Genomic DNA, 13,879 nt, shown 5'->3' on the forward strand with positions numbered 1-13,879 from the left:
TCTCTCACCAGGGACACAGCTCATCACTCAGATTTTTATGTAGGCTTCATAGGGGTTTCACAAGTTTCTGTCTGTCACAGTTTAGCCGCAAAAAGGAATGGGGCAGACAGGGAGAAATGCCCCAGAAAGTGACCAAAAAATAAGTGGAGATGGGGTTAAGAGGTAAAAAAAACTGACCAACAAGGAAAGACAAATTTATCTCCTCTTGAAGAAACTGAGCTGATTATTTTTTTTAAAGAAAAAAACAAAAAGGCAGGTAGGCAAACTGGCTGTAAATTACATAGGGCCAGATTCTCGTCCCAGTGTTCCCGCTGAATAGTACCTCACTCCACAAGTAGTCTTATTACAGTAAATGCAGGAAGGTGCTACATAATGAGAGGAAGGGGATCAGAATGTGGCTCACGGTGAGCCAGAGCGGGAGCAGCAGTCACCCATCCCTCCTCACTTAGACCCATCCCCTCATATAATCCGTCCGTTTGCAGCAACGCAGCATTAATCTCATATTAATTTATATTAGCACATTTAAACCTTAATACAGTTTCACTGCTAGGAAGGTGCTGAAGGCTAACAGGAGACCATTCATTCAGAATAGCTCCCAGCGGATGATGACAGGAAGACTGACTGTGACTTACGATAGAGTGAGAAATTATTCAAACATTTACATCAACCCACCCCCCCCCCGGCCCCACTGACATTCCATAAGCCATATGATTCAGACAGTACACAGATCCACTGGTTCCAAAGACATCATCTCTCTTCCAAGACAAAGATTTACACTGACGTCGAGAGTCTCCTGGAGGCATGCTGCCGACGTCAGCGTACACCACTGCTCTGTGCTGATGCTCGAGAGGAGGAGCCCCTTAGATAAGTTCAGGCCTCTGAGCTCTGTAACCAATCTAGTACAGCGTGCAGCTGCACAGTCATCCTACCTAAGCCACTTTATACCATGGCCCCATGCTCCTGAAGAAGGGGAAATAGAATGCAGAATGCTCTGACGTGCAAGGCGGTTCTTTCCCGGTCTTGACTGAAAAGGCCATTGAAGTGGGAACAGACCTGAGCATTCAGCAATTCTGTGTCTGTGCTGAAAGACAACGACCAAAACATCCCCAAAGGGCAAAACAGCTTGAACATGGATGAGGATAAAAGCACCTTATTTTTCACCTTAAGAAATATTTGGCACTCAGCCAGCTGATTAAATAAAGATGTTTTAATTATCTCTATGTCATTCCTAAGGCAAGAGAAGGTACAATAAAACAAAGACTCATATTAAAAGCAGTGTGTCAATTCTATATAACAGGAGCCACACTGCAGAAGCATTCTGTGTCTAGCTGTATTAGCAAATGCCCTGACTCACAGCAAGAAGAGCATCTGCATCAAAGCAGAGATATCAGGTGGAGTACTAAACTAAAAGCTTCTACTACAGCTCCAAGGTACAGTTTATGTATTAATCTGGCAAAGAAACAAGTCCCGCAAATTCACTTACACCATCCACATGTTATAAATATACCTTACGCCAACAGATAAGCAGAAAATGTGCCCAATAGGATTAAATCTTTGTGCTTAAAGGCAATTTATAAGATACAAAAGGTCTTCAGATTGACCCCCTATCCTAGGTGTTAAAGAGGAGGAAAAAAGCAACAAATCTATGCAATCAAAATATGCTGTATCCAGAGCAGTACATCAGTTCTTCTCTGTGTTAACACACCACTTAACTTCTGTTACAAACAAACGATCAACTCAGATTAGCCAAATGTATTCCTTCTTCCAAGTTTGGAATGTTTAAATCAGAAAAGACTTTAGCAAAAGTCTCTTTCTGCTGGACAAAGGTGTTTCCATGGAAGAACTAGCTTTTATGGAAGTAAGGCCTCAAAGGGTACGTCTCCACTGCAAACAAAAACAAAACCCCGCAGCAGCATCTCTCAGAGCCTGGATCTACAAACTCGGGCTTGTGCTATGGTGCTAAAAAAAAGATGTTCTGGCTCAGGCTGGATGTCCCTCCTCAGGCTTCAGAACCCAAGCCAGAACATCTACTATTTTTAGCGCATCTGTAGACCTGGGCTCTGTGACTTGCTGAAGTGGGATTGGTTTTTGTTTTGGGTGGTTGTTTTTTTGGTTTTTTTTTGCAGTGTAGACATACCCAAAGTTCATCAAGATCTTTCTCCATGTTTCCTGACTCCAAAGTGGCATGAAACCAAGGCTGCCATCATCAGGAGACTTGAACCAGGCTGCTATCAAACATGTTCTCTTCTAATTTTGGAGAAGTTCGTCCCATCTTCCATGAAGCTGCCAGAAAATCCGGCCAAAACAATGTGTGCCTTTGTATGGTGTGGAGGTTGACAAGCCCCCTAAAATTGATTATGGGCTGTTTTTAGAGGGGGAGGGAAGGATCCTTGCAACTAGGCTACCTCCTTCCCAATGAAATATTTTTCTCCTTTTGCAAATGTGAATGTAAGTGCCCCACACAGCTCTGTGAATCCAGCTCCAGCACTTGCAGCAGCAGGTGCTTCCATTTGTGCATGGATTGTTGACGTGTGTAGTTTTCCCAGTGTTTGACAACAGTCTTTCTTCTGACTCATTTTCTCTGTTGGGGGTTTTTGAAAGGAGCTGCTAAGGGCGCAGTAACAGAAGATTGGAGGCCGATACTTTGATTTTCCTCAAGCAATGGCAGCTGTCAGAAAACAAAGAAAAAGTAATTTCACATCACAGCCTATGTCTAAACCTCAGCTCGAAATCTGGGAGAGTCATAGCTGCAGACGTAGACAGGCTTCATATGCTGGAGACAGCATGTGCTGAAGAGCAAAGACAGGCTGCTAGTGATGCTTCAAACATCTGAAATGGGGAGAAGAACCTGTGCTCTCTCCCGCACCCAACGCATTGGCCAGATTTGCAAAATCAAAGTGCAACACCTCTGCCCCCAGTTCCCGAGCCAGTCTCATGGGGAAAAGCATGAGAGACCCTTGCTCTCTTCTTTTCAGTGTCAACTTCACTGTCATGCTTCTGATGTCCTGAGATTGTTTGTCCCAATTCTTCCAGATTAGGAGGTTAGATGGGTATGAGAATAATCAAGTTGCATGTTGTTTGCATTCCTTGCTGAAAAGGGAATTTAAATCAGACTGAGTATGTTTCACTCAGGGCTTGTCTAAATACAGACGTTTCACCATGTGAGATGTTAAACCGATTTTGTTAAACCAGTGCAATGTTATGCATCAGTTTAAAACTGTCTTATATTGGTTTAGTTTGCACCTGTGATTTATAGCTCACATTGGGGAAGAAAGGCTGGGGAGCTTCACACAGACACTTTCATCTCCCCTCCCAGTGGCAATTAAAAATGGACAGAAAGGGTGCTTGGTCTTCGTATGATTTTTCATCTCTCCTTTAAGAAACAGAGGGTTAGTAACAGCTATATCTTAAAGTGACTCTTGTCAAGATAAAATGCTGCAGGAAACAGAAGAATCCAGGCACGGTAAACAAGAAAGGGACAGAGTAGTTTATGCTACTGGAAATTGAAGTGAAGGTAGATTGGAGTCCCAGAAAGAGCAATTTACTCCTGAAATGAAGACAGATTTCACAGAAGGAGACAGAGCTCAGAGTAAAGACTATGAAACTCCACAAAGTGTAACCAGATGAACTGGAGAAATAAATTATTCTGTCTGAGACAGAAAAGGGTCAGATGCAGTGTAATCACTCCAACAACTGAGGTAATTCAAACATTAGAAAGGATGTATTTTCTATGTGGATTTGTTACAAATGTTCTTAAAATTTTAGTTGTTTTTTTAATCAAGTAGTAAGAGAGTTGATTATTTATGTCAAGAACTACAAAATCTATGGAGTTGGAAAATGCTATACCATAACAAGGTATAAGCAGGATTAGGCTTGTGGCTCTCAAGATTAAGAATTCCTGTTTAGGTGGTTCCAGCCAGTAGCCATGTGTCACTACTTGAAGTTTCAGTGGATAAACAGATAAAGAAGCTTCCAGAACCGGGCTAAAGAGCTCATTCACAAATATGAACATCCCTGTCAAGATAACTGTTCCTAATGGCAGATTTGCCCATTTATCTTTGACACAATTGGAGCCTTCTCTCCATGTCTTTTATATGGCACATTAGAGGATATGACTGGAGTTTGGTAAGCCACTGAGCAATTAATGAAAACTGACACAGGAACCAGATACAGTGCAGATCCTTGCACCAGTATAGGCTTTGCTCATCTTCCTAGTTCATTTGACATACAACACAGAAAGATAGTTGATATTTTCAGTTTTTAAAAAGCCAATCATGGAAGCAGAAGCATAGAGTGCATGATTCTAAGGAATGGTAGGAGGGAGAACAGCCCAATAAAGACAATGGATTTCAAGAAGGCAGACTTTAGCAAACTCAGGGAGTTGGTAGGTAAGGTCGCATGAGAAGCAAGTCTCAGGGGAAAAACAATAGAAGACAGTTGGCAGTTTTTCAAAGAGACATTATTAAGGGCACAAGAGCAAACTATCCCACTGTGTAGGAAAGATAGGAAGTGTAGCAAGAGACCACCCTGGCTTAACCAGAAGATCTTCAATGATCTAAAAATCAAAAGAGAGTCCTGCAAAAAATGGAAACTAGGTCAAATTACAAAGGATGAATATAAACAAACAACACAAGTATGTAGGGACAAAATAAGAAAGGCCAAAGCACAAAACAAGATCAAACTGCTAGAGACATAAAGGGTAACAAGAAAATATTCTACAAATACTTTAGAAGCAAAAGGAAAACCAAGGACAGGGTAGGCCCATTACTCAATGAGGGGAGAGAAATAACAGAAAATGTGGAAATGGCAAAGGTGCTTAATAACTTCTTTGTTTCAGTTTTCACCAAGAAGGCTGGTGGTGATTGGACGTCTAACATAGCGAATGTCAGTGAAAATAAGATAGGATCAGAAGAAGTTAAAATAGTGAAAGAACAAGTTAAAAATTACTTGGCCAAAATTAGATGTCTTCAAGTCACCAGGGCCTGATGAAATGCATCCTAGAATACTCAAGGAGCTCACTGAGGAGATATCTGAGCCATTAGCGATTATCTTTGAAAAGTCATGGAAGATGGGAGAGATTCCAGAAGACTGGAAAAGGGCAAATATAGTGCCAATATATAAAAAGGAAAATAAGGACAACCCTAGGAATTACAGACTAGTCAGCTTAACATCTGTACCCGGAAAGATAATGGAGCAAATAATTAAGCAATCAATTTACAAACATCTAGAAGATAATAAGGTGATAAGTAACAGTCAGCATGGATTTGTCAAAAACAAATTGTGTCAAACTAGCCTGATAACTTTCTTTGAAAGGGTAGCAAGCCTTGTGGATAAGGGGGAAGTGGTAGATGTGATGTATCTTGACTTCAGTAAAGCTTTTGTTACGGTCTCGCATGACCTTCTCATAAACAAACTAGGGAAATGCAACCTAGATTGAGCTACTATAAGGGGACACAAAACCGATTGGAAAACCGTTCCCAGAGAGTAGTTATCAGTGGTTCACAGTCATGCTGGAAGGGCACAACAAGTGGGGTCCCACAGAGATCGGTTCTGGGTCTGATTCTGTTCAATATCTTCATCAATGATTTAGATAATGGCATAGAGAGTACACTTATAAAGTTTGTGGACAATACCAAGCTGGGAGGGGTTGCAAGTGCTTTGGAAGATAGGATTAAAATTCAAAATGATTTCTGGACAAACTGGAGAAATGGTCTGAAGCAAATAGGATGAAATTCAATAAGGACAAATGCAAAGTACTCCATTTAGGAAGGAACAATCAGTTGCACACATATAAAATGGTAAATGACTGCCTAGGAAGGAGTACTGCAGAAAGCGATCTGGGGGTCATTGTGGACCACAAACTAAATATGAGTCAACAGTGTAACACTGTTTCAAAAAAAGCGAAGATCGTTCTGGGATGTATTAGCAGGAGTGCCGTAAACAAGACACGAGAAGTAATTCTTCCGCTCTACTCTGCACTGATTAGGCCTCAGCTGGAGTATTGTGTCCAGTTCTGGGTGCCACGTTTCAGGAAAGATGTGGACAAATTGGAGATAGTCCAGAGAAGAGCGACAAAAATGATTAAAGGTCTAGAAAACATGACCTATGAGGGAAAATTGAAAAAATTGGGTTTGTTTAGTTTGGAAAAGAGAAGACTGAGAGGGGACATAACAGTTTTCAAGTATGTAAAAGATTGTTACAAGGAAGAGGAAGAAAAATTGTTCTTCTTAACCTCTGAGGATAGGACAAGAAGCAATGGGCTTAAATTGCAGCAAGGGAGGTTTAGGTTGGACATTAGGAAAAACGTCCTAACTGTCAGGGTGGTTAAGCACTGGAATAAATTGCCTAGGGAGGTTGAGGAATCTTCATCATTGGAGATTTTTAAGAGCAGGTTAGACAAACGCCTGTCAGGAATGGTCTGATAATACTTCATTCTGCTATGAGTGCAGGGGACTGGACTAGATGACCTCTCGAGGTCCCTTCCAGTTCTATGATTCAAGTATGGCTTAAAATGACTAGTATCACCAAAACTTCCTTACCTTTATTTTCTTGATTGATGCAGATTGAAAAGCACTTCTCCTAATTACTATTATTCATAATAATTAAGGCTAAGATTTTGTCATGGTTATTTTTAGTAGAAGTCACAGACAGGTCGTGGCCAATAAACAAGAATTCACAGAAGCTGTAACCTGTCTGTGACTTTTGTTGCTGCAGCTCCATGGTTTCCCCCACCACCATAGTGGCCAGGAGCTGTGGGGTTCCCCCTCCATCCACGACCTCTTGAAGCTGCATGGTGACCATATTTCCCAAAAAGAGAAATTTTATTTCATATTTAAATTTAAGTTCGTATTTCCCTGAGGCATCCCACTTCCCCCCTTCCAAGGCTGCTGCTCATCGCTGGAACCCTGAGGAGATCCCCCTCAGGAGTCTGTCACTTATCGCTGGAACCTTGCAGGGGGCCCCGTCGCTGCTTTCGCCTGTCGCTGGAACCCTGCCAGGGCCCCGCTGGCTGCCAGCTCCAAAGGTCCACAGCCCCAGGGGCTGAAGCAGAGAATGTCAAGGATTCTATGACTTCCATGACCTCCATGACATAAATGTAGCCTTAATAATAATCATACCACACAGGCAGGTTAAGGAACCCTAGACTTTATGTGGCTGGCAGTCTAGGTACTTACTTAACCCAAGAAACCAATTAGCCCAACCCAACCTTGGCACTGGAAAAAAGGAGATGACGACAACAATGAGGAAGAGGAAGAGGAAGAGGAAGTGGGGGTAGAGGTGGTAAGAGAAGTCTTCCTCTTTTCTTGAAAGGGCACATTTTCTAGCCAAAGCATTTCTCGTAGACTTTTAAAGTTACCATTGTAGGAATTAACTTGTACTTGTTTGCAAACAAGCCAATAGCAAGGTTGACCTTAACGGTCCTTTCCCTGGCTGGCTTCCTACAAGACAATATTTGTAGGAAACTCAAAGGATGCTATCCACAAAAATCTTAACATTGTTCCTGTCCTGCAACTGGCTACACACACTGAACACAACTGGCTACACACACGCCTCTTATTTCAAAGCCTTTTTGATTTGTTAAAAAATATTGCTCAGAACTTCTCTAGTTCATTCGCATTGAGATCACAGCCTGCTGTTCCAGTCTCCATGCAAAGGCAGGTCCTTGATTTGTGCATTCTCTCTCTTTTACTGTTGATGTGACAGATTTCTCCGCGCACTCTATCAGTCCAAAACACTAACAGTAGGACTCAGAGGTGCGGTTAGCTTTTTCTCCTCTTATTTGTTACCCAAAATTCTGTTCTATATTCAATAGATTATTCCTATATATAAATTAAAAATGTGTGAATTCTGAAAGCACGCTGAGAAACATTAATCCCCCCCCTTCACACACATGCTAGAACTGAGCTGCAAATATTTATTTTAGGTAAATTAAATGTATGTGCCAAGTGCCCACCATAGCTCCATATCTTAACCATATGTATCCTCACCCTAACAGAAACTTTAGATACGCTTGTGTGCTGAATGTTTCCTCCAGCCTTGATATTTGGGATATTCTGCACCTTAAATTGACATTCAGTGCGTTAAAAATATTGGAGGGGCCCAGTTAAATGTTAAAGCTAAAACTCTGCAACCATTTCTGCTCTCTGGTAACCACAGCAGAGTCATGGGAGCCTGCTGCCAGCCTACACTGCCTCTCAGTCTTTGCTGGAAAAAAAGAGGGGGAAGGGTGAAGGTAGGGGACAGTCACTTCCTTCAGCATTGAAGCAACATCTTTACTCGTTCTCATCGTGATTGAGCTGGGACACCCATGAAAACAGGAATGGCAGCAGCCTCTCTGGAGGCTTCCACGCCTGCTGAGACCTATTCCCTTTGCTGGCTGCCCAGAGGCTCCTCTTTGTTCCTTGGGGACCCCAGCAGAGCTGGGAGGGGAAAGCAGCAAGGGCCACCTCTCAGCATCCACAGTAGGAAGCCGAGAACTGGGCTCTCATTTCCAAAGCTGCCACGTGCTGCAGCTTTTTTGTAGTTGTCAGTGACGCAGCTGGGCTGATTCCAGAGTCAAAGGAAAAATGTCATGCAATGGCTAGAACAGGAAGTCACTTTACAGAGCCAGCTCGGTGCATCGAGAAAAGAAACGGCCAGATCCCTGCACGACTTAAAGCATATCACAGTGCTGTTAGACTGCACCTCATAGGATTTTAACTGGATTGAGCAGCCATCTTCTTACACAGCAGTTGAGTACTTTTAACCCATTCCTATCGTGTAGAGTTTATTTGATTTCTTGCAATATTCCAGAAGCATTCTTCACTGAAAAGGTCACCCAAGAGAGGTGATCTCTGACACTTCAGGTGTCATCATCCACAAAAAAGAAACCATTTAACATGACGGTGGTGAAATAAATCCAACTACCAAGGACCATTGATAGCAATATGCAGCCATTCACAAATAAAAATGGACACTTACAGTCTGTTCCTATAATGATGGATCCCCATTTCTCTGCTTTTTTTCTTAAATCATCCAATAAGCAATTTTCCCATATCTGACAGGCAAAGTTGTCATGAGTGCAAAGACTGTGTTGGATGAAGCTCTAGGAAACATATAATTAGAGAGCTGTATGCTAGTCTACAAGCTAGAAATCTCAACAGTTTCTAAACATTGCAGGGGGTATTCTCCTATTAAAGGCCCCAATCTGTCCAGGTCTATCCAGCAAAGCACTGAAGACCAGCTAAAGATTAAGCATATACTTAAGAGCTTTGCTGAATAGTGGTGAACTTAAGCACATACTTAAATGTCTTGCTGAGTTGGGATTATAGACTACAAGAGCTGTGTGCAAAAGTCTCCTCCCATTTTGGCAAGTATATGTCCCTATGTCTGAAGCAACATGCTTACACCAAAACTTGCAGTGTATGTGATTCTGGAGCAAAGGTATTTATATTAATTGCTCACTGCATACATAATCTAGGGAAATTGAAGAGATTGTGTTTGGTCTTAGACCTATATGACTGAGGGTTTGTCTACACTACTCGCTGGATTGACAGGCAGCAATCGATTCATTGCATCTAGTCTAGACACAATAAATTGACCGCTGAGTGCTCTCCCGTCAACTCCAGTACTCCACCAGGGCGAGAGGTGCAAGCAGCGTCGATGGGAGAGCATCAGCCGTCGACTTACCGCAGTGAAGACACCTCCGTAAGTAGATCTAAGTACGTTGATTTCAGGTACGTTATTCACCTAGCTGAAGTTGCTTAATTTAGATCAACACCGCCCCCCCGACCAGTGTAGACCAGACCTAATTCATGTCATAAGCCAGAGAGCCAAATTTATCTTTGATGCAACATCATTGGTGTTACACTAGGGATGTGTTTGGCTCAGAATGTCAATTTCTGATGGTTCTTTTTGTAGCTGATGTAATTGATTAAACAATCTAACTTGGCAGCAAATTGCTATAAATATTTAGCTATAGGTTACCATAAACATATAACCACAGGTTATAGCTTCCTTCTTACTGTCTTTTCATGTCAATAACATTATTATTTTAAACAATAAAATATTCTAAACTGATATTTTAAAGACTGAAAACCATTTCTATTTGCCCCACAAACTGAATCAATTATGTAGCTTTTACTGAACACTTTGTCCATCTGTTAGTTACCCAGTGTAATAACGATAAACAAACAGGGCACAAACTGCAGTACTTGGTCCAATTTGTTCTCATTTTACAATAAGGTGGAGATCGAACAAAATTAGAAGAAGGGCAATAAAGATGGTTAAAGGCAATGTGGAATTTACTTATGAGATTAAATAATCCTGATTCTTGCAGACTGGGAAGAAGAAAAATTAGGCCCTGATCCTGTAAACATGCACATACTTAACTCTCATCATGGGAAAGTTAACCACAGGCAGGCTCTGGGCCTTAGAGGGGATACAATGAAGGTACATGAAACTGTGAGAGAATGGCATATGGAGCTGATCTAGTGTCACTTTACTTGTCTCATTACAAGTAGACACTCAAAGAAGTTAAAGAACAGTACATTTTGAATAAGAGAAAATGCTACTTTATCTACATAGGCTAATCAACATGTGGAAAAATCACTGCTAGAAAAGAAACACTATGAAAAATAAAATAGACATATCACTCAGGGTGTTTGGGTGGCCCATTCCATGGTGCGATAACCCTCAGTTATCCACCCCAAACACTTTGCCAAACTCATCCATTTCATCATCATCCATAACAATTTTACATTCAACAACAAACATGTTGTCCAAACCACAAGAATAGCCATGGGTACTAGGATGGCTCCCAAATACGCCAAGCTCTTCAAGGGCCATCTGGAAGAAGAATTTGTGGATAAATAGACCACAAAACCAATGATACCATTGATATATCTCAGCTATATTTTCATCCCCTGGACAGCCAGCTTAAACTCCCTCATAGATTTCCACCACATCTTCGACAACCACCATCCATCCATCCAACTTTCTCTAGAACACTCCCACACTAGCATAAGCTTTCTGGACACCACAATCAGCTTCAACAATGGAAAACTACAGACAACCATGTACAAGAAACCCATGCATCACCACACCTATCTTCACAGATCCCGTAATCACTCCAAACACACCAAGAAATCTGTTATTTACAGCCAGACACTCAGATACCACATAATATGCTCTGAGGAGAAAGTCTGGGATACACACTTTAACACACTTAAAACCACCTTCACCAAACAAGGACACTCTACCAGAGAAGTAGATCGCATCATGGAGTGGTCCACCCAAATACCCCAAGAGAACCTGCTTCAGTACAGAAATAAACCCCCCTCCAACTACACACCCTTAGTTGTTACCTACCACCCTACATTGGAATCCATACAGGGTATCATCAAACAAATACAACCCATACTCGATGGGAACTCCATCCTGAAATAAATCTTTCTTGAACCCCCACTTCTGGCCTTCAAACAACCCCCCAACCTCTCCAAGCTCATCATCAGAAGCAAGCTCCCCGCAGACCAGGACACAACTCAAAGCAGCACCAGACCCTGCCAGAATAACAGATGTGAAACTTGTAGACATATCTCCACTGCTACGATGATCAACACTCCCCCATAACACACCTTTCAAGATCCCATACATGCCTATCACAACATGTGGTATATCTCATCCAGTGCACTAAACACCCCAATAACAACTATGTGGGTGAAATTAGACAATCTAGTACTACACTCTAGAATGAATTCACACAGGAAAATGAGAAAAGACAAAGACTATGTCTACACTAGCACTTACTGCAGTATAACTTACGTTGCTCAGGAGTGTGAAAAAGCCACCCCCTTAAGTGACGTAAGTTACATTGACCTAAGCATTGGGGAGGACAATGCTATGCTGTGGGGGCTGGGAAGGGGGACGGCTGGAATAGTTAAGCCAACGGGAGAGCGGTTAAATTAGAAGCTGCATCGCTGCAGGTCCACCGCTGTAAACTCTCCAGGGTAGCTGAAACAAAACACACCATATCACCTCTGGGTAACCACATTTTCCACAAAGCGATCACTCTGTATCTGACCTATCCTCAAAGGAAACCTGCACAACATTTTCAAAAGATGAGCCTGGGAGCTTAAATTCATAACTTTGCTAGACACTAATAATCACGGACTGAACAGACACACTGGATTTATGGCTGATTACAACAATCTGTAACTCACTAACCCTGTCTTTTGGTCCTATGACTGCAGAGCTGTTAACTGGCCAGTCTACCTTGAATGGTCCTTTAGAATATGTGCAAACTACTTATGCTAAACAATCTGTTCCACCTTGCATTTTGCAGTAAGAGCTCTGTTGGGCTCAAAAGCTTGTCTCTCTCACCAATAGAAGTTGCTCCAATAAATGATATTACCTCCCCAACCTTGTCTCTCTAATGTCCTGGGACCGATACAGTTACAACTACACAGCATTAAATAAAATAAGTTGTATAAGTTGTATTTAGCCATATCCTGTTCACCAGATGAAGCCCTAACTAGGCCTAGACAGGAAGGCTTTGGCTCTATAACTGTAGCTCTGTAAAATAAGAATAATCCAATAACAAGCTTCAGGACAGAAGCGTCTTCTCTGTGTGCGTAAGGGAGGAAATCCCCCTCTCACCAGTACAGCATTGCACGACTGGTATTATAGGGGTTTCTAGCCTCTCTCTAAAGCATCAGCTATTACGTATGGCACACTGCCAGAAGGAGAATGCCAAAGCAACTGGACAAGTGGTCTGATATGGTATAGCAATGCCACATTAGCACTGTGGGCAGATACAGTACACACTTCCTCCACACAGCTCCGCTAATGCACTTCAACTGTGACTTGCAACAGGCCAACAAAGACTTCCAGTCAGAATAGTTTTGCTGCTAGGCAGATGCCTGCGATAGACTAGGATAAGTTGACCAAATGCTTTTCCCCTTGTAACTCAAAGCGTGAACATAAGAACGGCCATACTGGGTCAGACCAAAGGTCCATCTATCCCAGTATTCTGTCTTCCAACAGGGGCCAATGCCAGGTGCCCCAGACGGAATGAACAGAACAGGTGATCATCAAGTGATCCATCTTGTCACCCATTACCAGCTTCTGGCAAACAGAGGCTAGGGACACCATCCCTGCCCATCCTGGCTAATAGCCATTGATGGGCCTATCCTCCATGAATTTATCTAGTTCTTTTTTTAACCCTGTTATAGTCTTGGCCTTCACAACATCCTCTGGAAGGAGTTCCACAGGTTGACTGTGTGTTGTGTGAAGAAATACTTCCTTTTGTTTGTGCTCCATTTTCTATCTCCATTATTACAGATATTTGTCTCAGCACAAGGGCAAATTCCTCACAGCCCTGCTTCTTTATTGACTTGACTCTGAGGTAAAGTCAATTCTGTGTCTGTGACATAAGAATGGAAGTGACTGATGTCACATATACCACATGACGACTTTACTGCAGAATCATATGAAAGAAGGTCAGCTGAGACTAGAGACGTCCCTGTTTAATCATGAATGGGTCATTAGCAAACAAGAACACACAGTCAGAAGCATTACAGGGAAAATACGTGTGAAGACAAAGTAGAGTTAGGTGGCCGAATTTAGGCCTGCTGTACAAGTAGTTGTAACTCCATTGACTTCAGTAACATTGTACCAGCTCACAGCAGGCCTAAATTTGGCCTACTACTTTAAATAGAGCTAGGTGAAATTTTTCAGACAAATAGTTTATTTGCTGAAAAATGCAGTTTCAGCTCCACTGAAATGATTCATGAATTCAGGTCCAAATCAGCCAAGAGTTTCGGCCAAAAAAGAATAATGAAAACATATTTTTGAGGAATTGAAATGCTTTGTCTTTTAATTTCCAAATAATGTTTCATTT

This window comes from Chelonia mydas, chromosome 6 (genome assembly GCF_015237465.2).
Source record: "Chelonia mydas isolate rCheMyd1 chromosome 6, rCheMyd1.pri.v2, whole genome shotgun sequence".
NCBI classification, from domain to species: Eukaryota; Metazoa; Chordata; order Testudines; family Cheloniidae; genus Chelonia; species Chelonia mydas.